General features: G+C 40.0%; 1 protein-coding gene across 4 annotated transcripts in view; it reads left to right on the top strand.

Moving 5' to 3' along the window:
• Positions 1-27,719, top strand: part of MGAT4C (MGAT4 family member C) — a 184,026-nt gene that overhangs the window by 101,302 nt on the left and 55,005 nt on the right. Inside the window, exon 3 of one of the 4 annotated variants that reach the window (XM_075860093.1) lies at positions 14,670-14,741. The exons of the other annotated variants lie outside the window; for them this stretch is intronic. The gene's annotated coding sequence lies outside the window, so the exon portion shown is untranslated. The remainder of the gene's footprint in view (positions 1-14,669; positions 14,742-27,719) is intronic. 4 annotated transcript variants of the gene reach the window in all.

The following is a 27,719-nucleotide window of genomic DNA, read 5'->3' as shown; positions in this document are numbered from 1 at the left end:
TGCTTCTAGGGCTTGTGTTTTAGTCCACGAGCGCAGTAGAGCCACATGTGGGACATTTCTAAAAACTGCAGAATCTGGACAATACATATTTAGTAGTGTTTCTCTGGTAAAACCTTCTGTGTTACAGAAAAAAAATGAATAAAATTGAAATTCAGCAAGAAAAATGAAATTTGCAAATTTCACCTCCACTTTGCTTTAATTCTTGTGAAATGCCTGAAGGGTTAAAAAACTTTCTAAATGCTGTTTTGAATACTTTGAGGGGTCTAGTTTTTAAAATGGGGTGTTTTATCAGGGTTTCTAATACATAGGCCCCTCAAAGCCTCTTCAGAACTGAAGAAGTACCTTAAAAAAAAGGATTTTGAAATTTTCTTAAAAATATGAGAAATTGCTGTTTAGGTTCTAAGCCTTGTAACGTCCAAGAAAAATAAAAGAATGTTCAAAAAATGATGCCAATCTAAAGTAGACTTATAGGAAGTGTGAACTAGTAACTATTTTGGGTAGTATAACCGTCTGTTTTACAAGCAGATGCATTAAAATTCTGAAAAATTCTATTTTTTCCAAATTTTCACTAAATTTTGCAATTTTTCACCAATAAACACTGAATATATCGACCAAATTTTACCACGAATATGAAGCCCAATGTGTCAAGAGAAAACAATCTCAGAATCGCTTGGATAGCTTTAAGCATTCCGACGTTATTACCACATAAAGTGAAATATGTCAGATTTGAAAAATGGACTCTGAGCCTTAAGGCCAAAACTAGGCTGCGTCCTTAAGGGGTTAAGCTATTCTATAGTTTTATAGAAATATTATATTCTGCTATTATTTCCAAAGGAGTTAAAGAGGTTGTCTTATTAGGACAAACCCTGTCAATATGCCCTATTGTGGCATATGGGCATCATAGAGGGAAATCCCCTGCACAGGATCCCCTCTAATAGCCAGACCGGAGAGCTGCTGCAAAGAGCAGCTCCTGGTCTGGAAGACTCAATGCAACAATCTGTTACGGGTTCACCCATCCTTCTCTTTTGGTGCCATGTAATAACACATTTCTTCTGTAGCAGCCACTGAAATATGCAGCAGCCATCAGCTTTCCACGTCAGGTGTTTTAGCTAACGGACCCACTGGAATAAACTTATCGCCAATGGGTAATCACATAGAGAAGAGGTTGTCTAATCGAGAAAACAACCTTCAGAATTGAAGTCTTCTGCTCTTTCAAAATATATAGGCAAAAGAGTGTATGACGCTGACCAATCAGTGACCAATCAGCGTCATACACTTCTCATTGTTCCAGCCCAGCTTCTTTCACTGCACAGTGTGATTGTGCACAGTGTGATTGTGCAGTAAAAGAAGCTGGGCTGGCACAATGAGAAGTGTATGATGCTGATTGGTCACTGATTGGTCAGCGTCATACACTCCTCTGTACAACGCCCACTTGGTCATATAGTAAAACATGCCCAGTTGTCTATTAAGAAACTAATTATCATAAATCTAAAATTGTTTATAACTTGGTCAAAAATGACAGTTTTTCTAAATAAAAACCACTGCTGTTATCTACATTACAATGCAGATCAGATTATGTAGGAGATAGGGCACTTATAATCTGGTGACAGAGCCTCTTTAAAAAATTTCTCAATCTAAATTTACATTTTCCTAAATATACTGTAGTTAATGTGACATAAAATATAGAAAGAAGTGCCTTCGGGTAAGATACACTGCTGCCTTGAGTCGGTTGCTAGGCATGTACCTGACAATCCCAGGGCACATGCCTAGCAATTGGCTAGCCACAAAGGCTAACCATAATTGTTAGGAAGTGTATCCGTCACAACCATTGACAACAGGGGCGTAGCTAAAGGCTCTTGGGCTCTGATGCAAAAGTTCTTCTTGGGCCCCCCCAAATTCTCTTCATGGCCGACAGCCCGCAGCTTTCAGCTACATTCTTGAGTCTCCTAAGTGACCTAACGATGCAGCACTAGCAGCCAGGGGCGTTGCTAAGGTCTTAAAGTGGCAGGGGCCCCAATACATATTGTGTGTGTATATAATATTTATAAATATATATATACTTTTATATATATATATATATATATATATATATATATATATGCACACGTGTGTGTATATATGTATATATATATATAGGAGACCACATATCCATAGGACTACAACCCCTATAGCGATGTTACTGGGTAGGATTACAGAAAGCGGCTCAGCAGACTGTGTTACATATGATAGGATTAGATACATGGCCAGAAGACGGTATCACGCATAATAGCTTTACATACAGGGCCCAGCAGACAGTATTACACATGATAAATCACAAAAATGGGCAATATTCATTTAAAATCACTGAAAAAAGCCAAACTTACTCACAATGGCATGTACACACACCAAATCCCATGAGGATACAAACAGACTACAATGCTACATAGAGGGAGATTTCGCAGGTGCAAAAATACTGAAGAACAGCCACTCTCGCGCCTACTATTTAAGAAGGGGGTGGCTGCTTAGTATTATCATTGCACACAGAATTAGCTTCTATAAGTGTGCCAGTCACACGATTACATGTAGTGGCCCATGCTGGCATACAGCCTATTAGTTACCCCCATACTATTAGACCAGGTGGGCTGCCCAGCACCTTCTAAGTGTAACACAGAAAGTACTTAAACACTATTCTCCCCCAGCATTACAAGGCCTGGCTGCATCCTGAAAAGATATCCATGCTAAACGTTAAATAGTCATGATAAACATGAGGTATTGGTTTATATTTTGACCAAAATACACAAGGTCGTAACCCGCGTCAAGGGTCCTCATCGTATTGCGAGTCCCTACACTCCTATTAAAAACAAATCACAAAAATGAGCAACATGAATTTAAAATCACTGAAAAAAAAACAAGTGGCGGATTATGTAGACCATAGGCCCTGGGCTGTTCCACAAGCTTGGGCACCCCTCTCCACCACCGCCCTGCCACATCGTGTCTATATTAAACACCACATTTTTGTGTGAGCATTGACAAATGGGTGTTACGAGTCCCCTTGTCAAAGGGCTGTGCCCCTACATACTGACAGTCTCCAACCATTGCTGACAGTATCACTCTGTGTAGGGACACACCCTCTTGACAATGGGAATGGTAACACGCATTTGTCTATTAGTCCTGGGTACACAAAGGCTTTTTATAGAATACAAGGATTTCCTATAACAGACACGTCAGAAGAGGGGACAGATCTATAAATTCAATGATTCACAAGTGATGTCTTCTCCAATGGGAGTCGTTCTCATTTCTTCTCCATCTAACACAAACCGCTATGGCGACTTCTCCAGATGACTGCAGAGTTTCCTGATGAGAAATCTTTGCCTCTCGATTCTACAGCCATTTTCAGAGTCTATAGAAACACAAAAATTCAGAAACTAAACACACTAAATTGTTTTATACTCGAGACCAAACTCCTAAGCAAATTAAGACCTTAGGCCCATACATTAACTCAGACCGATAAATTCAGTCCCCAATGGGTAACTAAACTTTTAAGAAACATTTGGCGTGTCATAGTGATATGTCAGAAGTTTTGATAGATGGGGGTCCGAGCATTGAAACCCCACCGATTACTAAAACAAAGCGGCAGGAGTGCTGTTCCAGAACTGTTCCACTTCATTTCTGATCGTCTTTCCTCTGAGTGGTGTACAGACTCACAGGCTTTCTATTGAGCCCGCACACCGTTTGCTCGGCTATCAGAGGAAAGACGATCAGAAACAAAGTGGCTCCTCACTCACCTGAGCGCTTCTGCCATTTTGTTTTAGAGATTGGTGGGATCTCAGTGCCCGGACCCCACCAATCAGAACGTTTGACATGTCACTATGACATGTAAATTTAAAAAAAAAAAAAGTTTAGTTACCCTTTAAGCAGTCAGACACCCTCCCCCTTGCAGTACAATAACTACTGAGGGCTCTATAGTGGAGATTATACTGCAAGGGTGGGTTCTGAGCATCTGAGGGCTCTACGGGTGGGAAACAATTTCACATACAAAAATTTAGAAACTAAACACCCTATATACAAATCACACTAACACCACACACTATATATTCAAAGCACACACTACATACACCCACACACTTACACTATATAGACTTACATTACACACACTATAAAATCTATACACACAGCAAACACTATATAGACTGACATTATACGCACAGCACACTGTATAAACTTACATTATTCACACAGCACACACTATATAGACTTGCACTATGTCCACTATACACACACACAAACACACACCATATAGACTTACATTATACACACAGCACACACTGTGTAGAGTTAAACTATGTCCACTATACACACAGCACACACTTACATTATACACACAGCACACACACTATATAGACTGACATTATATGCACAGCACACACTATATAGACTGACATTATATGCACAGCACACACTATATAGACTGACATTATACACACAGTACACACTATATAGACTGACATTATACGCACAGCACACACTATATAGACTGACATTATACACAGCACACACTATATAGACTGACATTATACACACAGCATACATTATATCGACTTACATTATACACACAGCACACACTATATAGACTGACATTATACACATCACACTCTATATAGACTGACATTATACACACAGCACACACTGTATAAACTTACATTATACACACAGCACACATTGTATAGACAAACTATGTCCACTATACACACAGCATACACTATATGCACTTACATTATACACACAGCACACACTGTATACACTTACATTATGTTCACTATACACAAACCACACTTACCACAGCACAAGCTCCTATGCAATGCTTGTGCTCTGGCAGCCTCCAGGAGCTTGATTATGTGACTGTGATGTCACCACAGGTCCTTCACCTCCTACTTGCAGTCTTGCCGTTATCAAGCAACTGCTGGAGGTTTAGACAGGTGGGACAGTGCACAGCAGCACAGAGGAACTGACTGTCAGGGAGAGAGACTCCAGTACCAGCCCATCACTCTCTCTGACAGTCCGCTGTCAACAGCTGATTTGCTGTGCTGCCCGCTCCCTGTTCCCTGGCCGCAATTGACTCCCCGTGCACATGCCCCCCTTCATCAGGAAGTGGTGCCGATGACCGAAACAATGCGGCAGCCATCTGCTGGATAGTTCTTTTTTAACTGATATGCGGTTTGGGCAGCCATGGGCCCCCTGGGAGCTTTGGGCCCCGGGCGGCCGCCCGAACCGCCCACATGAAGATCCGCCAGCGATGATAAACATGAGGTATTGGTTGATATTTTTACCAAAATACACAAGCTCGTAACCCGCGTCAAGGGTCCTCATCGTATTGCGAGTCCCTACACTTCTATTACAAACAAATCACAAAAATGAGCAACATGAATTTAAAATCACTGAAAACAACAAACTTACTCGCAATGATATGCTTAGCTACAGGGCCCAGCAGACAGTATCACTCACTGTAGGATTACATACAGGGCCCAGCAGACAGTATCCCACATGGTAGGCTTAGCTATAGGGCCCAGCCCACAGTATCACACATGGTAGGCTTAGGTACACGCAGGGCCGTATTTAGAGTTGATGCTGCCCTAGGCACTTTTAGTGCTGATGCCTCCTATAACTCCAGAAGTTACTGAAACAGCGCATGCCGCTGACATTGCGGCTTCAACGCTGGACCCAGTATAATAATTGCTTTGCTTTTTTATGTTATAAATTTATTTTTTATGTTTGCGTTTTTTTTTACAAGTTCGGTTGCTGGACTACTATGGATGTGAGGACTACTTTGATCACGGCAATTGTTTTATTCTCAATAAAATGGTTAACGAGGATTGTATGTTTTTTTTTATTTCAATAAAATATATTTTCTATATCTCTGTATTTTTTTTAGCTTTATTACTACTGCCTTAGTAATGGCCGCTAGCTGATTGACCGCGTCTATTACTAAGGCGAGGCTTAGTGATAGCCAGTGAAAAGGCTAATACTAACCCCCCATTATTATCCTGGTACCCACTGCCCCCAGGGGTGCCGGGAAGAGTTGAGTACGATCCAGTACCCGACCATCTGAAGTGATGATTGGGCATTGGGGCAGCCGCAGACTGGTGTTATTAGGCTAGGAAAGGGGGAAAAAAACATGACCCTTCACACCCTGGTAATGCTGCTATGTTAGTTCTGGCTGGTTACAAAAAATGGTGGGGTCCCCACATAGTTTTTTTTACAATTGTTTTACAACACAGTAGCAGCAGGCTAGCATTACAAGGGTGGTAAGGGCCATGGTTTTTAGCCATTCCCAGCCTAATAATACCAGCCTTTGGCCACCCTGGTGCCCGACCATCACTGCAGATGGTCAGGTACTGGATAGTACCCGGCTCTTCCCAGTACCCCTGGTGGTGTTAGTGTTGGCCTCTTCACCGGCTAACAAATGGTGGGGTTAGTGTTGGCCTCTTCACCGGCTAACACCGGCTAGTACCCGGCTCTTCCCAGTTGGCCTCTTCACCGGCTAACACTAAGCCCCGCCTTAATAATCGGCAAATGTCAATCAGCCAGCTAAGGCAGTAGTAATAAAGATTTAAAAAAATAATGACACATAGAAAAAGCAATTTTATTGAAATAAAAGAAAAACAGACAACCCTAATTAACCATTTTATTGAGAATAAAAAAAACGCTGTCATGAAAGTAGTCCTCGAATCCGAAATAGTCCAACAACCGGACCTGTAAAAAAAAACTAGTTGCTACTAATACATGGAAGATGACTGTCCTAAGGTTATTAGGAAATAAGTCAATGTCAATAGACAGTAAACATTGTAAAGGTGATAGAGTCATATTAATTTCACAAATAACTGATAGTAAGTGTCCAACAGCGTTCCACAGTTCGTTCACAACATTACATTTGCACAATATATGTTTCATATTTGCTCCAGCTCTCTGACACCTCCAACATTTACCCTCCATTCCCTGTTGCCAGAAATCATCAGTTTGGTAAATGACAATTGCACGTCTGAAAAAACAATTGCTCTAAGTCTAGGCAGATTTCCATGGTTCCTTCAAAATTGGGATATTTGGCTACACTCTAAATATAATAAAGTCTCTATTTAGAACTATTGTTAGTATAATTACTATGTATATTATTGTACGTTTCGGTAGTATTGCTACTTTCTCTAACCTTGGTCTTATATAATGGCTTATGTATATACACAACACTTCTTCTATGCATTTGAAATTTTTCTCACTTTGTCACCATAGTTTGTTAATTTATAAGTTTTACTGTTACTTTCGTTTTATGTAATCCCCTTGTAATGGGTCCATGTAATACCGCAACTATCTTATTGCCTTTCCTGGGTCCCTGACAGTTCCAGGTTACCTCAGTTCATTGGCCTACTTTTAAAAGATACAGGGTCCATGTGTGATACTGTCTGCTGGGCCCTGTATCTAAGCCTTCCACAAGGTAGGCATATATACAGGGCCCATGTGTGATACTGCTTGCTGGGCCCTGTATCTAACCCTACCATGTGGTAGGCTTAGATGGCTTAGATACGGGGCCCAGAAGACAGTAACACATCCTGCGTTATACTGTCTGCTGGGCCCTGTATCTAAGCCTACCACATGGTAGGGCTAGATACAATGCCCCAGCAGCCAGAAATCTTATATTTACTCTCGTCTTCGGCTCCGGGCACAGCACGAGTCTTGACGCTATTCTTTGTCATGACGTTGTGCGTGGCGCACGTAGCGTTGTGACATCATGACACTAAAGAAAACTGCGCCTGGAGCATGATGGATAAGTATGCTGTTACTATAGTAACAGGGTCCAGTGTAGTTTATTACATAGGCCCCAGTTACTATATTAACTGTAAATAGGTGTGGTGCAGGGGGGCTGCAACCTCTATAGCTACACCACTGACAGCCAATGTATATACAGGCAGATACATTACCAGCTGTCATTCATTGGTAAAGAGGGGCTTGAGGGTCACTCTCCCCATAAATATATTGACCTCATTATGAGTCTGCTGCATTCCATCTGAATGGCTATTAACACAACGGTTTATAATATTTTGTGCCATGTGGCATACTAGCCCAGTGGACCTGCCATTATAATATGCTGCCCTAAATAGGACACCATATCCGATTTAAAGTAAAGCTCCAGTGAAGCACTGTCCATTTTAATAGAATTATATTAAGGAGTTGTTCACACCCAATATAACTATAATTTGACTTCTTGAGACGATAAATTATATGAACTAATGAGCTGACTACATGGCTCTACTTTTTAATTCACAATCTGCTTCTTATATTTTCTGTATATGTAGAATGTTGAATTTGAAACAGTAGGCGTTGTTTGCCTTGGCAAAATGAAATATTTATATATGCATAACAGATAAGCAAATTCGTCTTCATTTTGAAGAACATTGTATTACGACAGATGCTGGATAGTAGCTTATTGCCCATAATTTTACTAAAATTCTAATAAAGTACCTTTATTGCTAAGCAAGTGCTACTTGAACAACATATCAACCTCTTCTGTCCCTGCTCAGAATTCAGATCTTTTCTAATGAGAGTCTTAGATAGTCTGTTTGCTGTAGGAATCAACTCCATGAGGATTCTTTGTCTCAGAGTTATCTTTAGAATAATGATAGGAAATCAAATAAACTTGAATTTCCATAGGAATGTGCAAGAAATATTGTGCATAATATAAACTTATGAGCAGACAGTTACTAATGTTATCAGCTACAAAATGCTCACTTACTTCAGCTTAAATTAAATCACTTGGTCTATAATGAATACTTTAAGCTTTGCAAGAAGCTTTCACTACAGAAACATATTCTCCAAAGACTGAAACTTGACTTGAAAAATAATTTAACTGCTTTGGAAAGAACACAACAAAACTGGTAGTGATATTCAGCTGTTGTAATTGTTTGAGAAACTGGAGTCTGGGCACTGAACTGTTATAATAAAGCATTACAACATGCCTTGTTATAAGTCTGTAGAGGTTACAGAAAAGTACACCGCTTGCAACTGGCAATATAATAATTTCTGATTATATGCCCTGTATGAAAAATGTCCCTAACATTTTGAAAGTGACATAAACTGGACAAATACTTTGTATTGCTTGAATACATCTAGAATGAAAAATAAAGCTTCTTTGCTTGATTAAAAATCTATAGTTTTGTGTTTACAGCTCTTCTGCAGACCAATGTGTCTTATTGGTTAAAGACAATACAATCCCCATGAATATGATAAATTGCAATTAGTAGGCATTCAATGTGTTAAAAATACATGTAGCGTCCATGGCCGAAGACCGTCGGTTCTACTCAACCCCCGGCGGCCACAGCCATGGATCTGTGAGTGTGGTTCGCATCTTCTTCCCAGGAGACGCCAGCACTCACTTCCGCTTCAGGCCGCTGTGTTCCGTAGGGTGCACGCGCACGCTCGTGCCTGACCTTAAAGGGCCAGCGTGCGCACAAATGGAATCATCATTATCAACTGCCCATGATTCCCTGGACTATAAAAAGGGCCCTGCCCTTCTTCAAGCTTGTTTCATTACCATATTTCTTAAAGGGATTCCCTGTTTTAGAAAACCCCTTAATACATTTTATGTACATGTATGTATGGCTGATAGGGGAAAGAGGGGAATTAGCTACAGCTGAGATAAATTCCCATCTGGAGGGTCTTTATGTCCATGGAAAACAATGCATTGATTCCTATTTATTTGAATGAATGCTGTACAATGCTGCAATAGGCAACTGTCTCTGGATTACTTGGATTCTCAAAAGTGGATTTTCAAATTAAACAACTAATTTTAATTCCAATTTTGCATGGTAGATACGTTTTATCTATTAATGAGCATTAGAGTTTTTTTTTTACTGCTGATGTTGAATATTTATTTTGCTACTAAAAACTTGTCTTTCTACCTAGACTTTTCTCACTTATCCCAACTTGCTAATTTTTTACTTTATGACATTAGAGTTGCTTAAGGCATTTTGCATTAATACTTTTCTTGCTTAAGTTGTCATTTTCTGTTCTTTTGAAGTTATTTATTGAACCCCAGAGTCTTTAGAAAATATATGTTTACCCCACCCCCCCCCCAACTCCTGCTTTAATTTTTTTGCACCATATGGCATTTTTTTTTTCTATTAGAGGAGGGATATTTGTTGATTTTGTGTTTGAGTTCTTTATACAAAATATTCTTAATGCAGTTACTGGACCCAAGCCAGATCATGCAACTTAGAAGTTGCTATTTATTGCCATTAACTCTGAATAATACATATGATTATGTTCAAAACATTGAAAAACATGCAGTATCTAAAAACACAGATATATGTAAATATGTGATGATTTATTATCATTCAACACATTTTTCACAACTTAAAGCTCAAACAGTGTATACAATAATAATCATAATCTTTATTTATATAGCACCAACATATTCTGCAGCACGTTACAATTCAGATGGCACATGAATAGACAATATCAGACATTACATAGTGATAAAATGATTTAACAATTTAAACAAGAGGAGTGTAGAAGTGCTTGTTCAGTACAATGGTCCAGCCATTTTTTATTAACATAGGGTAGTATGCCGGTCACCAGACAGTATCTGTGTATGACAGATATGTAGTGAATTAGGGTGCAAGGAGTATGAGGGATACTGCTGAATGAGGGGCTCAGGTTCTGATGACATCTGATGTTATAGTGGGGCCAAGGAAAGTATTTAGAATAGGGAATGTTATTGGCCTGTCTAAAATATGTGTTTTTATGGCACGCTTAAAACTGTGAGGGAACAAATCTGGGATACGGAATACAGGAAACAGGATATGGGAACACTGGGAACAGAATACAACTAAGGGATCATTTGCTAATGAACATGGGTAGACACAACAATGCAGAGTCCTTTTTATACAGGGGAGTGAGTAGGGATTGAGTAGAGAGCTTTTTGTAGGTGCGCACGCTGGCTCTTTAAGGCCGGGGACGAGTGCGCACAGTCTAGTCAGAGCAGAGGTAATTAAAGATAGATATTGGGATGCACTCCTCAATCGGTTAGTTTGGTGCTAGTAAGGTAGAGACGAGAATCCCACAATATTGAAAATATATAACCCCAGCACACACCGAGGTACACAAGAGATCCAGATGCAAATAAATGTAAGTTTTATTGCAACAAAAGCGACTTGGTACTTGGTAGTCAGAGCAGAGGAACAGAGCGGCCACGAGTGCTGGTGTCTCTGAGGAGGGAGATACCGGCTGGAACTCATAGGTCTGCGGTCGTGGCCCCTGGAGGGTAAGTAATGCCAGTGGTCCGCAACCACGGCCATTACAGGAGCCTAGAGACTCCTTATGTTATTGGGTCAAACAAAGTGTGAGAGGGAAGGGGATCAGTACTACTAGGGGACTGGTAGATAATATCACTTTAAAATAAGTGGCCAGGTTTTCAGCACTGAGATCTGTGAAAGGCATCTGCACTTCAAGACTAAGGAGGGAGTGAAAAGCATCAAAGAGTCATTTTGGATTATTAGATCGTGTGGAGTTAAGAGGTGAAATAGGCCTGTTTGCCACGTGAAGGGCAGAGTTGTAAGTTTTTATCATGAATTTGTATTGGAGAAAGTCTGCTGACATATGAAATTTTCACTGACAAGGGATTTTCGGTGACATATGTGATTTTCAATAAATGCATAAATGAGACAGAATGCCTCACAAATCTTGCTGCACATTAGAAAATGGCGACAGCACACTGCGAACACAAATGCCACCTAAGCCACTAAATATAAATAAATATGCATTACTGCTAAATCTACTTATAATAGGGAGGTTCTTAGCGCACGACAGGGCGACCTCTATGAGGTGGGAATCTACACTGCACACACACCCAGAACTGGGACTAAACCTACATATTCCTTTAGGTGGTAGGAACCAGCATTAAACTAATTAAAATCACACTGGGCAGAATGAGAGGAGTGCAAGATCAAAAAAATGGAGGCAGTCACTAACCCCACATATATGAATCACATAAACAACACAAAAGTTTGAACAGCACATTTCAGCAAAATGAAACAAAACGTGCATACAGGTGGAAGAACGCCTGTGACTGCAAATTTATACAGCACACAAGAAAATGGCGACCGCACACTGCGAACACTGATGCCACCTAAGCCACTAAATATAAATAAATATGCATTACTGCTAAATCTACTTACAATAGGGAGAATCTTAGTGCATATTATGATCAAATTGTGTGAGCCCACCTGCCACGACAAGGCGACCTCTATGAGGTGGGAACCTACGCTGCACATACACCCAGGACTGGGACTAAACCTACATATTCTTGGGGATGGTAGGAATGAGCATTAAACTAATTAAAATCACCCAGGGCAGAATCGGATTAGTGCAAGATCAAAAAATGGAGGCAGTCACTAACCCCACATATATAAATCACATAAACACACAAGTTTGAACAGCATATTCCAACAAAATGAAAGAAACGTGTATACAGGTGCAAGAACGCCTGTGACTGCAAATTTATACAGTACACAAGAAAATGGCAACAGCACACTGAGAACACTAATGCCTCCTAAGCCCACCTGCTCACACAATTTGATCAAAATGTATGCTAAGAACCTCCCTATTGTAAGTAGATTTAGCAGTAATGCATATTTATTTATATTTAGTTTCTTAGGTGGCATTAGTGTTCGCAGTGTGCTGTTGCCATTTTCTTGTGTGCTGTATAACTTTGCAGTCACAGGCGTTCTAGCACCTGTATACATGTTTTGTTTTGTTTCATTTTGTTGGAATGTGCTGTTCAAACTTTTGTGTTGTTTATGTGATTCATATATGTGGGGTTAGTGAGAGCATACATTTTTTTATCTTTCACTCCTCCCATTCTGCCCTGGGTGATTTTAATTAGGTTTACCTTACAGGTATACCATATCTGGCACCAATGTACTTTATATTAGTTCATAGACTTTCGGGTTACAGTTAACCGTTCCGGTACCCAAATGTTCAATGACAACAACTGAAAAGATATTTTGCCATATTTACCTTAAATACTAAAATAGTTCATTATATCAATAGGAAGACTTTTATCAAACCCATCTGTTGCATAAATATATTGTCTAAATTTGTCAGGGTAAAAGAAAGCTCTACTCCAAAAATAATTAGAATTTGGGAATAGCCTTACAGGGTTCTGAGAGCATTGTATTACATTAATCTATATTGTCTGGTATTTACTTTCTCTGTTAGTCACCCTATGGCTCATCATTATCCGAAAAAATGTCTACTAGGCATATTGTAATATGTCTGACAGTCCCATTTTGTTGGGTTAGGTACCTATAATAACTTGGTTTCTGCTAATGCCAGCAAAAAGGGAGAATCGTGACAATCATTGGTGGATCTAGCTGCTATCTTTACACTGAAAATGCCCTAAAAATTCTGATCAACACAAGGTATGATGGGAGAATTTACCACTGACTTTCCTTTTATGGTGGCAAGAACAGTTGTACCAGTCATCTTTCAATACCAGTCAAACTATTAAAGTCTCTAAAGTGCCGTTTACAGTCAAGCAACAAGTTTATCTGCACTGCTTGTAATGTCTGTGTAGCTTAGTTAGGGCACCATCAGTTAACGCTTGTATTCATACTGCCATATAAAACACTATGGCATTGAACTTCAGTTTCATTCCATAAACACATACACATTGGTGCCCTTGATAACTGCATTAAAGTTTTGGTTTATGGCGTACAGCGCTATCTACAGTGTACTCATAGGAGGACCCAGGACAGGTGCCAGTACAAGGCAAACCCGCCAGATGCGGAGGCCCACTGGATTACAGGAGCCTATTGTGATTTGGTAAAAATGTTGTATGCTTTTCAATCATAGGGCAGGTTAGACAGTGGACCTATTGTGACTCTTACACCCAAGAGCTTCAATTTAAGCATTACTATCTGTGTTTTGCAACTTACTCATTTACATGGAAAAACAGTTTATGGTTAGTGCACCAAAGTTTTGAAAGACTGAATTAAAGGGTTTGTCCAAGATTAGAAAAACAATACCAGACATAACCCATGGACAAGTGTGCTACTGTTTTTGGAAGACGGCAGCCATGTTTTTCTAATCCCGGACAAACCCTTTAACTTCTATTTTAATTCCTTTGATGTTCTTTAAATAGTTGTGGAAAATTCATGGCTTTTTAGCTTTAAATATACCATATTTTATGGGGTTTACTGTTCCCAACAGTGGAAATGCTTAATTTTTTTTTAGTTTCACATTAAAATGCGTTGAATGTTCAGTTAATAAATGAGTCATGGAGATAGGTGAAGTAAATGTCATTGTGATTGTTCAGTTACACAATATACAGTGAAGCTGATTCCATCTCCAGCAGCCATGTGAGCTCTATTCAACAATGTCCCCTATCCGGGGCTATGATATTGATCTCAGAATGTATTCTTGTATTGTCATTTTTATTACAATTTGCCAATAGGTTAAAGTGAATATTAGATTTTGTTTGGTAAAATCTTTGCTGCGGGCATTGTCTCCCGATCTTTTGTGCCATTATAAAGCTTTTTCATAGCTAATTAATTCATTAGCCCTTTATAATAGAATTACAAGTGTATGACATGACATTTAAAACTGACATTTTAGTGAGTTTTGGAAATTTATGAATGTTTCAGTTTCCTACTGTAGCGATTGGTGACAACCTGAAGAAATTTCCTGGCTTTCTGTAATCCTCAGAAATAAAGCAGGTAATTATTACACATGATAATTAATGAAAGGGAGAAGGTGGTTTTATATGAATAGCTGTATTTTGAGCTCCAAAAAGAAATACTTATTTTGCTTTTATCCTTATTCAAGTGGAAACCATACAGAAAGCACATACAGAGGGTGTCTATAGTCAATCTATGTATTGTGTAATACAAATGACTTTTAGAATCAAACAGTAAAATGAGTAATCATTCTATAGATGTAACTATATTCTAAGAACTATATGGGAACCTTGATGCTAGAAGTAGTAAAGAGGGTTTTATTAGACGTTCAAACATATATCATACATTTTGTACATGTCAATGCTGTTCTCAATAGGAGTTGCAGCATCTAGAAACATTATCTAGTATTGCTTCTTAAATAAAAAAAATAAAAAAGCTGATGATGATTACATGTACTGACATAATGGAGAATATTTGCTAAGGCTGGGTTCACATCAGTATCGAGCTTCCGTCTATGGGTTCCGTTCGACCTTTCCGTCAGAAGAAACGATCAAGGAGAAAGCCAAATGGAAACCATAGCTTCTGTTTGCATTACCATTGATTTCAATAGTAATGCTTCCGTTTCAGTTAGTTTCCGTTTGTTTCCGTTTCCGTAAGGCTTTCGCTTTTTTTTGTGAAATAAATAGCGCAGTCGACTACGCTATTTTTTCCGCTAAAAAAACGGAAACAAACGGGAACCGCAACGGAAGCATTACCATTGAAATCAATGGTAATGCAAACTGAATATATGGCTTCCGTTTGGCTTTCCGTTCATGGGTTTCTCCAACGGAAAGCTCGACCAGAACCCCGACACTGATGTGAACAGGCGCTTAGACTGGCGTTTTAACACCAGTCTTGGTATAAAGCCCGCATGAGTAATATGTGGCTAATTTATTAGGAGACGCATGTCTCTTAATACATTGTTCGCATCTTCTGCTATCCGTGGTGCCAGAAAGGGGCAAAGTCCAGCAACTCCTCAGTTAAAAAATATGACGTTTTAATATGCCATCTTAAAATAGATACAACAATCCAGGAATAAAAACTGGCCTGGATTGTTGAATCCATTTTAAAATGGCATAATAAAACCTCAGATTTTTTAACTAAGTAGTTGCTGGACTTTGCCCTATTCACACTGGATGTTTACTTGCTGATCCTCAAGCCGTGTTTCAGGGCTGCAGTACATAGCCATTATCTGATGTTACTGCAAGACTGGTGAGCTGTTTCCACTTGTTTTTGCACTTTAGAAACATTTTATAAGGTGTGACCTACTTGATGGGTGTAGTCTAAGGTTATGTTCACACTGATTTTCGAGCGTATTTCACGCCGAAAACTCACAAACTGTGTCCCATGGATTTTAATGGAAAATTCACGTGGCAGTTTAAACAATATGGAAATTTTCCGGCTCGACATGTCACTTATTGACGTGGATTCCATGCAGAAAAGCCGGCAGATTTCTGCACGCAGATTAGTCCCATTGAATGGGGGCTAAGGCCTCATGCCCACTTCAGTCTTTTTCTTCAGGGTGCTAGACGTTTTTCTGGCGGCTAGCACCCTGACCCATTCATTTCAATGGGGCCATGCACACTTCAGTTTTTTGGACGGTCCCGTTGCTCCGTTCCGATCCAAAGTAGAGCATGTCCTACTTTGGTCCGAGGTTCCGTGACCGTAAGGCCCATGCAAATCAATGGGGCCGTCAAAAAATCTGAGGGCACGCGGAAGGCATCCGTGTGCCGTCCATGTGTGACGGAGCCATTGCCTAGCAACGGCCGGGCGGGCAGAAGTGCATTACAGATATATTACACTAATCGGCAGCCACTTGTCTCTATCAATCACTGATAGAGAAAAGAGGCTGCTGATTAAAAATAAAATAAAAAGCAGTTCATATGTACCCGGTCGTTGTCTTGGTGATGAGTCCCTCTTCTTCCTCCAGTCCGACCTTCCTGTATGACGCAGCAGCCTGTGATTGGCTGCAGAGGCGGTCATGTGGGATAAAGCGTCATCCCTGGAGGCCGGCCTTCTGACGTCATCCTGACGTGCGTGACCACCACTACAGCCTGTGATTGGCTTCAGCGGTGACATGGGATGAAACGTTATCCCTGGAGGCCGGACAGGAGGAAAGTAATTATGAACTTATTTTTTTATTTTTTATTTAATTAAAATTGTATTTTCCGAGCGCCGAGCATGGTACTGTCCAGGGTGCTGAAAGAGCATGGTTCTTCAGCGCTAGTCACTGTCCAGGGTGCTGAAAGAGTTACCGCCGATCAGTGCAGCCCATTAACGCTTTCAGCACCCTGTACAGTGACTAGCCACCCTGGACAGTACCATGCTCGGCGCTCCGAAACGGAAACACGGAGTGCACACGGCCGCTAAAACGGGCACACGGATCCGTCAAAAATGGCAGTGAAAACGGTGTTGGAAGTGTGCACGAGGCCTAAGCAACATTCAGATCAGTCGGTAAATCAGCGTATAATGCAAGGATTTCTGATGCAGATATCTTTTGAAATCCGCGTCATATTTTTCTTTGTGTGCATATAGCCTAAAGTGTGAGACTCTGCAGAAATGTCTTGAGTTGCATTGGCAGTTCAAGCTTTACAATAAAATCTGAAAAGAGCCATAATACTTTATCATGTAAAAGAATAACTTTAACAGATCGTAATTATAATTGCTGCATATGAGTGAACAAAATCATTAACAATGAATAATTAGCATAGGAATTATCATTCACGCATTTGTTTGTTCACACAAAAATTTCAAAGTTCCCCATGAATGCTTACTGTAGATGCTCATCGTCTTTACAGGTTTCCCTTTTTAATATAGCTCTGTTACAGTATATCAAAGATTCTTATTTCTATATTGCCATTAGGATCATATTTTATATATTTTACTTTTCAGCATGTTTTAAATCTTATGATGAAAAATGTGTTATACCATGCAATACATTATTTAGCCTTTAAAGGGTATGTACACCTTCACAACCAATATTTTTATTTATATCTAAGGCCCCATGCACACGAACGTGCTTTTGCGGTCGCAATTCCCCCGAAAATCCACGGGAGAATTGCGGCCCCATTAATTTCTATGGGCCCATGCACACGACCGTGGTTTCCAAGGTCCGTGCATGGGCCAGTAGCCCGGACCGCAGAAAGAACGGACATGTCTTATTACGGCCGTGTTCTGCGTCCAGGCTCTTAGAAAATAATGGACGCGGGTGACACTCCACAGCCGGCCGACCCAAAAATCACAGCCGTGCACATGATAGGGGATACAGCGATAAGGAGAACGGGGGACCGAAAGTCCCCCATGACAAACCTCGGACTTCCGGGGGCTGTCTGCAGCTCCAGAGAAACGACTTGCGCACCGGTCGCGCTTGTGCGCATGTGTGACCACCGCTCCTTTCATTTTTATTGAACTGCGCAGACGCCGGAAGTCCGAGGTTTGTCATGGGGGACTTTCGGTCCCCCGTTCTCCTTATCGCTGCCAGCGATCACACATGTATCCCCTAACCTGTGGATAGGGGATGCATGTCTTTTGTAGGACAAACTATAGGCTGTTTTTTTTTGAGGGGAGGGGTGGTTATATAGCGTTATCTACAAGGGGGGTCTGTATGGCGTTATCTACAGGGGGGGCTGTATGGTGTTATCTACAGGGGGGCTGTATGGCGTTATCTACAGGGGGGTCAGTATGCCGTTATCTACAGGGGGGTTCTGTATGGTGTTATCTACAGGGGGGTCTGTATGGCCTTATCTACAGGGGGGTTTGGTATGGCGTTATCTACAGGGGGGTCTGTATGGCATTATCTACAGGGGGTGTCTGTATGGCGTTATCTACAGGGGGGTCTGTATGGCGTTATCTACAGGGGGTGTCTGTATGGTGTTATCTACAGGGGGTCTGTATGGCTTTATCTACAGGGGGCTGTAAGACGTTATCTACAGGTGGCTGTATGGCGTTATCTACAGGGGGGCTGTATGGCATTATCTACAGGGGGGCTGTATGTCGTTATCTACAGGGGAGATTTGGGGCTGTAAGACGTTATCTACAGGAGGGCTGTAAGGCGGTAACTGCAGGGGCTGTGTATGGCGCTATCTACAGGGGGCTGTGTATGGTGCTATCTATGGGGGGCGCTGTGTGGTGGAATCTATAGGGAGGCACTATCTACAAGGGGGGGTTGTGGAGGGGGGTCCCCAGGCAAAAGTTTGTTATGGGGCTCAGTCTTTCCTAGTTACGCCCCCGCAGCAAACGATACAGCTGCTATTTATAGAGAATACAAAGCAGCTATATCTCAAAAAGTAAATACAAATTACAGGTATATAGCTTCACAAAATACACTGATTGACCTTTTTATTTAAAAAAAAAATCTCTTTCAAAGGTGTACATAGCCTTTAAGTAGAAATTTTTTAAAAGTAAGTACGTTTTAAAAAGTAAAAATGCTTAGTTGATATGAAATTAGACATCAAATATTACTTATTATTCAGAAGACTGTAAAATTATAGTCTCATACTAATTTACATTATTTTTAGAGCTAACATTTAGGCGTTCTTAACAGTTATGAGCTTGAATATGTGTATGAAAGAGGCTAATCAGCTGCAATCATTACACCATAACTGAATGCAAATCTCTGGTAAAATACTGTAAATTCACAAATTTATAGTTTAACCCCTTGGAGACATGGCCAATTTTATTTTTTTTATAATCGTTTCTTTCCTCCCCGCCTTCCAAATGCCATAACTTCTTTGTTCTTTCATCGACATATCCGTATGAGGGCTTGTTTATTGCCGGACATGTTGTAGTTTCTCATGGCACCATTTATTTTACCGCATAACGTACTGGGAAGCTGAAAAAAAATTATTTGCGCGGTGAAATGCGAAAACAGCGATTATGTAATTTTTAGGGGGGTTTTGTTTTTACGGCATCCATCATGTGTAAAAGTGTTTTACCATTTTTGAAAAAAAACAACTATTTGCTAAAAACAAAAAATGTTTTATATCGCCATGTTCTGAGAGCCATAACTTTTTTATTTTTCCATCAATTTAGCGATGTGAGGGCTTAATTTTTGCGAGGCGAGCTGTAGTTTTCACTGATGCTATTTTGGGGTATATGCAACTTTTTGATCACTATTTATTACATTTTTTTTTTTGAGAGCTAAGGTGACCAAAAAATAGCAATGCATGTTTTATCATTTATTTTTTTTACGGCGTTCACCGAGCAGGTTAGACAACGCTATATTGTGATAGTTCGGACTTTTACATATGTGGCGATACCAGTTATGCTAAGTTTTATTTTTTTAACATTACTGTAGGGGAAAAATGGGAAAAGGTGTTTTTTTTGGACTTTTAATACTTTTTTTTTTTAAAACATGAAAAATAATTTTTGTAACTGTTTTTTACTTTTTTTCTTTAGTCCCCCTGGGAGACGAACCAGCAATCGTTGGATCGCTTGCATGATATACTGCAATACTAATGTATTGTAGTATATCGTGATATGGAAAGTCTTCCTTGAAGCCCTGCCAGATGGCGTATTTGAGGGGCGCGATGACGTATCACACGATGGCGTATCACGGGGGGCACGATGGCATATCACGATGGACCGCAACATTTAAGGTGTTAAACGGGCGGAATCAAAGTGAACTTTGATTCCACCCGCTGGAGTGAGGTGTCGGCTGTATAACAGAGCCAGTGAGCACGCTCCATACTTCCCCTTGGTGACAGCAACGTAATAGTATGTGGCATGTTGCCAAGTGGTTAAAGAAGCAGAAGAAAATAATAATGACAGGATGGCAGCTCTGAAAGTTATTAAGGGTATGTTCATACAGGATGGATGCGCTGCGTAAAGGCACACAGCGTATATCTACCCTGGACGCTGCAGAAAAATCCAGCTGAAAAAAAGCAGAAAAGTATTCAGTTTGTTTCCGTTCTGTAAAGTTTCCGGTTTTTTTTCACAGAAACAATAGCGTAGTCAACTACGTTATTGTTTCCGCGAAAAAAATTCATAACTTAAACAAACTGAAATTTAAGCATTACCATTGAAATCAATGGTAATGCAAATGGAAGCGATAGTTTCCATTCGGCTTTCCATTCATCTGTTCCTCTGACGGAAAGGTTGAACAGAACAGATGAACGGAACCCAAATGCTGATGTAAACAGGCTTAATGGATTTTTTTACTGACCTTGTACATGGCCTAGAACACGTATATGTTAGTTCAATGTTCACTTCTATTATCGAAAGGTTCCCAATATCAATCAAGTGTAAAGTGTATATTCAACCAGAATGTAGAGATTCAATAGATATCAGCAGCACTAGATCAAATGACATATAAAGATAAGTAGGTGGGTGATCTCCCATTTTTTTTTCATAATACCAACTTAATACAATGTCGTGCCTTTCAGTAAAAAAAAATTAAAACGGTGTTCATATTTATGTCGGACGCTTCATTATGAGCCTTCGCCGCAGATCCGGTGAAAAATGCAGGACAAAGTGAAGGACACCATGACGGAAACTGGCGAAACCCATTAAAGTCAATGGGTACTGTTGGGCGCCATTGGTGTCTGTTATACGACAAATATGTTGCTTCCGGTTTTTCGTTGTTCTGCCCCTATTATAGACAACCAGAATGCAGATGTGAACAGACCTTTAAACATATAAGTTTTTTTTAGCATAGGAGTCTGTGGGGTGACAGATGGCTGATGGGTGGCATCCATCAGAGCCATCCGTCACAGCCATCCAGTAAAAAAATGGGGATTACAACTGACGCCAGACAGGTTCCCATAGGAGAGTGCAGTAAATTGGACAGGTAAGATCCTTCCAGTTTTGCTCTGAAATCACAAGGTAAATGCTCATGCCAGTACACTGATTGAAATGGATGACAGTGTTACCCTAAAGCACAGACCTGCATTAACATGCCTCTCAGTCTCGGGGAACCTCTTATCTTATCTGTTACCTATATCCTTTAAGAGGTTTTGTCTAACTCAGGCAACTGAAGATCTAATATATGCTGAAATAGTATGCCACCATTTTGAGCAAGGATTTGTTGCGGAAAACTGTAGTATTTTTATTTATTGTTATAGACTATGGTATTTTATTTCTCCCATTGTCATTATATCATTACTTTAATTTTGATTGGATCTTCGCTTGTATGGGTCAAATGTTAGTAAAAATATGTTTTTGTTTTTTTTTTAAAACCACACACTAATCTAAAACCATAAATAATAATATCAAATGTATTTTACTACTATAAATACTATTATTATTATTACAGCTATTATCGAGCTCCCACACCCCACTAAGGGCATGTTCAGACGTGGCGGAATTCTGCAGACACTGTCCGCATCAATGCCGCACATAATCAACGCTGCAGATTCCGTTGTGCCTTTGCATAAAATGTGAAGTAAAATGCTGCGGATTAGTCGTTGCGGATTCAGGTGAAGAGTACATCCTGCTCTCTTTTAAAACATTCCATCTCAGTCTGGCTATAGACCTCGAAACACATAGGTCCAGCCAGAATGAAGAAATATCCTGTTTGTGAAAGCAATCTGCAACGTGACACACATAACATCTGCGGATTTCATTGCATAATTTTGCAACTCCATTGAAGTCAATAGAGAAATTACGCCACAAGTACGCATCAAGTCTGCAACAGCCAGTGTGTGCTGTGGACACCAAATTCCGCACCACAGCCTATAGTCCGCAGCGGAGTTGTCTGCAACGACTGCACGGAGATAACTAAAAAGGTGTGGAAACCAATGGACAGACTGTCTGCTGCGGATTTCCAGTGCGGACTGTCCGCAGAGGAATTCCACAGCAATTCCTTCACGTGTGAACGTGCCCTAAACCATCTCCATTTATATAATATGAATTATTGATTCTACTTTTATTTAGAGACTTACATATAAACTGGAATTAACAAGTAACTATCACAAGCTTTATAGGCTAAGGAATATAAAAAACGGTACGTTGTTAATGTTATTGACTTCTAATCAGATGGGTCCCACCTCTGGGACCCAACCCCCATATATGAAAAGAATGGTGATTCCTTGACCCTGGTTCCATCCGCATACAAGAGGAAAGTAAATGGATGTGTTAGGCCGGCTCCATTGAAGACTTTGGTAGTTATGGAGACAGCCCCAGCAATCTTGTGTATATGCCATAAAAGTCTACAGTTGAATACTTTACTGTATGCAGAAATTCTTTAATATATGCAGAAATAAAAATTTGGGTGTCGGACCCCCACAGATCATGTACTGATGACCTATCCGGTGGATAGGTCATCAGTTGTCAGAAGGTGGACAACCCCTTTAAGGTTACATGAAGAACAATAAAGTCTCGTCAATACTGTTCTTGTGTTTCATCTGTTTTTGTCTTATGTAAATATTACAAATAATGTGTACAACAGTACTGTGTTTCTTATTATTGTTTTTAGGGTAGTAATAATAAGACTGATTGCAAACTTTATTTTATGGTCCATTCATGTATTTTTCGTTTCGACAATCCCATTGTGTTGTGCCAAAGATTTATGGTCAGTCTTGTTAACCCCTAGGCACACCACAATGCAACTGTACGTCCTGGTGGCCAGTGCCTTAACGCACGAGGACGTACAGTTACTGCGCCGTTCCCAGTGCCACTCCGCTGATTTCGGCAATTTTAGGGGTTTCTAGCACATCGGCAGATCTCACATGAAATCGTGAGATTTGCAGATGGCTAGCATGGCGACCGGAGGCCAAGTAATGGCCTCTGTGTCTGCAATGTATGGAAGCCTATCAGAACCAGCCTCCTGATAGACTTCCTGTCAGAGTGACAGGAAGTCACTGTGTCATTCCTGATGTACACTGTCGGTGACAGTGTCGGTGACAGTGTGCATCGGGAAGAGGGAGGTCAGCTGTCCACGACAGCTGACATCCCACTGTTGCCGATCAGCGGCTCATCTCCGCTGATTTCGGCAATTAGCCCCTCAAATGCGGCGCTCGATTGCGATCGCCCCATTTAGGGGGTTTGTAGCACATCAGCAGCCCCCATGCAATTGTGGGGGTTGCTTATGCTTGTGATGGCATCTGGAGGCCAGATGACGTCACACTGACACGCTGTCAGTCCCTCTTTGTTTGTAGCTCGTTGTCTAGGGTTCCAGCCACCACTATTTACTTTTAGCGGTGGCCGCGCTTGCGCAATGATATCCTCTCTGTTCTTTCTTTCTCTCATGAACGTGCATATCGGCGCATATCGGCGCATATCGGCGCATGCGCATTAGGTACCGGGCCGGCCACCGTTCGGACGCATCAGCGGTCGGCTCCAGGTACAAGTAGCAGTAAGAAGGAAAGTGACGGGACCGTTCAGATCTTCGTGGGAACATGTTAGGTGAGTTTTGTTTTTATTATTTTTATGGTTCGCCGGGTGCTGATACCGGGTGCCGCGAAACCACTTATTACATGTGGGGGGGGGGAGAGTGATGCAATGAGGGGGGTGCAGCTTAGCACGAGGGGGAAGTAGCTTTCCGCAAGGGGGAGAAGTGGCTTTCCGCGAGACGGGGAGAATGTTACAGAGAAAAGTGTTGCAGTGTTGCAATTCACGGTATGTTCGTCTCAACCAGGCTTACCATGCCTGGTTGAGACGAACATTCTCCCGATGCTGTTAGAACTACATTTGCTAGTAACGTCGGGAGCGTGTACACTGCAGAGCGGCTTGATTGACATCGGGCCGCTCATGCCCCTTTTTATAAAAAATTACCAGCACTATCTGAGTTTAAAAAAAAGGTAGTTAGGGAATTAATTTTACATTTTTTTTTAACAGCAATTGATTTAGAATATCATTTCAGCTTAGAATGCATTAAAAAAAAATTGACTCAACTTGGGTATAACCTTTTAAATGGTGTCAATAGAAACTACAACTCCTCCTGCAAAAAATAAGCCCTCACACTGCTCTATTGATAAAAAATGAAAAATAAAAAAGTTATGTAGTTTGGAAGGCGGGGAGTGAAAAACTAAAATGGAAAAGCAAAAAAGGATCAGTCCTGCAAAGGTTAATTAATTTCTATTAAAAAAAACCAATTATTACCACATGTGGGGTATTGTTGTACTCGGGAGAGATTGTGTTACAAATGTTAGGGTGCTTTTCTCCTTTATCCCTTGTGAAAATGAAAATATCAACATTTTAGTGGACAAAAATGTGGATATTAATTTTCACAGCCTAATTCCACTAAATTTAGCAAAACACCTGTGTGGTCTAAATGCTCACTATAACCCTATAAAAAGTCCTTGAGGGGTGTAGTTTCCCAAATGGGGTCACTTTTCGGGTATTTCCACTGTTTTGGTCCCTCTAGGGCGTTGCAAACATGATACGGCACTGAAAACCAATTCAGTAAAATCTGCACTCCAAAATCCATATGGAGCTCCTTCCCTTCTGAGCCCTGCTGTGGGTCCAAACAGCAGTTTATTACCACATATAGGGTATTTCTGTAATTGGGAGAAGATGCTTTACAAATGTTGTGGTGCATTTTCTTCTTTATTCCTTGGAAATAGTACAAATTTCTATGTTTTTTTCAGAAAAAAAACGACATTTTCATTTTCACAGACTAACTCCAATAAATATAGCAAAATACCTGTTTAGTCAAAATTCTAACTATAACCCTAGATAAATTCCTTGAGAGGTGTAGTTTCCAAAATGAGGTCACTTTTGGGGAGTTTCCACTGTTTTGTTACCACAAGACCTCTTTAACCCCTTAAGGACACGGCCAATTTTGGCCTTGCGGACAGAGCAATTTTTTTTACATTTCCCTCTTTGTAACCCGACGCTCATAACGCTTTTATTTTTTGTACGACGTAGTTGTATGAGACTTTGTTTTTTTGCGGGACGAGTTGTACTTTATGTACGTACCATTTTTTGGTACAAATACATTATCGTTTAATTTCTATACAGTTTTAAATAGATTAAAATGCAGAAAAAAAGCAGTTGCGCAGCAGTTTTAATATTTATTTTTTTTACACCATACACCGATCATCATAAATAATGTTATACATTTGTTGTACAGGTTGTTACGGTCGTGGCGATACCAAATATGTCTATATTATTTAATGTTTTGGGACTTATATTTTAAAAAGTTGATTTATTATAAAAAATGTGTGTTTCTGTGTATTTTATTAACTTTTTATTTATTTATTTACCATTATTATTCTTTTACATTCATTAAATTTTTTTTTTAATCCCATAAAGGGATTTATCATTTTGATTTTGATTTTGTAACTGCAATGTACTGGCATAGATCTATATGCCAGTACATTAACCTGTTACTGATTGTACACAGGCAGTTGTTAGGGCAGACCTCAGTATGCCCTAACAACAGGAAATATGTTCAGACAGCCCTGGGGTCCTCCCATGTACCCTGGGCTGTCTGGCCATACGAGTTGTGGACTTTGATCGCGTCACAGTTAATTTCTGTGACGCGATCAATGTGCAGTCCCCTCTCTTTGAACGCCGCGATCAGCTTTCATCGCGGCGTTCAAAGGGTTAACAGCGGAGAGAAGATGTTTCTCTCCTCTCTGCTGTCAGAGCGGGGCCGTGGCTGTGTATTACAGCCGTTGCCCCGCTCTCGATCGCGCACACAGACGCGCGCAGGGACGGCTGTCACACAGGACGAGTATGCTCGTCCTAATGCGCGAAGTGTTCACCGCTCAGGACGAGCATACTCGTCCTGTGTCGGCAACCAGTTAAACCTGACATGGTGCCTAAAATATAATTAAAAAAAAAAAAGCAGACCCCAAAATCCACTAAGTGCTGTTTTGCTTCTGAGGCCTGTGTTTCGGTCTATTAAGACACTAGGGCCACATGTGGGATATTTCTAAAATCTGCAGAATCTGGGCAATAAATTTTGAGTTGCGTTTCTCTGGTAAAACCTTCTGTGTTACAGAAAAAAATGTATTACATATAAATTTTGTCAAAAAAATGAAATTTGTAAATTTCCCCTCTACTTTGCTTTATTTTTTGGGAAACGCCTAAAGGGTTAAGAAACTTTCTGAATGCTGTTTTGAATACTTTGAGGGGTGCAGTTTTTAAAATGGGTGATTTATTTGGGGATTCTAATATATAAGGCCCTCAAAACCACTTCAGAACTAAACTGGTACCTGTAAAAATAGCCTTTTGAAATTTTCTTACAAATTTGAGAAATTGCTGCTAAAGTTCTAAGCCTTGTAACGTCCTAGAAAAATAAAAGGACGTTCAAATAATGATGCAAACATAAAGTAGACATATGGGAAATGTTAACTAGTGACTATTTTGTGTGATATTACTATCTGTTTTACAAGCAGATACATTAAAATTTAGAAAAATGCACATTTTTGCAAATTTTCAGTAAATTTTGGTGTTTTTCACTAATAAATGTTACAATTATCGACCAAATTTTTCCACTATCATAAAGTACAATATGTCATGAGAAAACACTCTCAGAATCACTTGGATAGGTAAAAGCATTCCCAAGTTATTACCTCATAAATAAAAACATGTCAGATTTGAAAAAATTGGCTGTGCCACAAAATGTATCCATGAAAGATTATAAAGATTATGAATCAGACTTCATTTAGTTTCGCTTCAAAATTGGAATACGGACATAATTTACACCATTAAAAAAGTCTTAAACATCGTTTTTTTTATTTGAAAACGTAATAAAAGTACAAATGAATGTACCATAAAATGATGGTAATTTGCTCTGCAAACACTAAGACACAAACAATAGCTAAATATACAGTGAAAAACTTTCCCAATAACACATAAATGCAATTATAACCATACATGTTCCATATGTTTAGATATTTTAATTTCATTTGTATTTTACATTTCTTGGTATAATATATTTCAGAGCTGTACAAAATCTATTTGGAAAGCTTGAGGTTTCATATATTTCAAGAAACACCTTTACGAGCTTCTTCCAGTATAATTGATTATTTGCACAGAACCATGTATCTGTGAAGTTCAGAATACCCCTGGGAAATAATGTAAAATAGA

The sequence above is a fragment of the Rhinoderma darwinii genome, chromosome 3 (genome assembly GCF_050947455.1).
Source record: "Rhinoderma darwinii isolate aRhiDar2 chromosome 3, aRhiDar2.hap1, whole genome shotgun sequence".
Lineage (NCBI taxonomy): Eukaryota > Metazoa > Chordata > Amphibia > Anura > Rhinodermatidae > Rhinoderma > Rhinoderma darwinii.
Note: the sequence above shows the minus strand (reverse complement) of the source record. Positions and strands in the feature narration are given on the sequence as shown.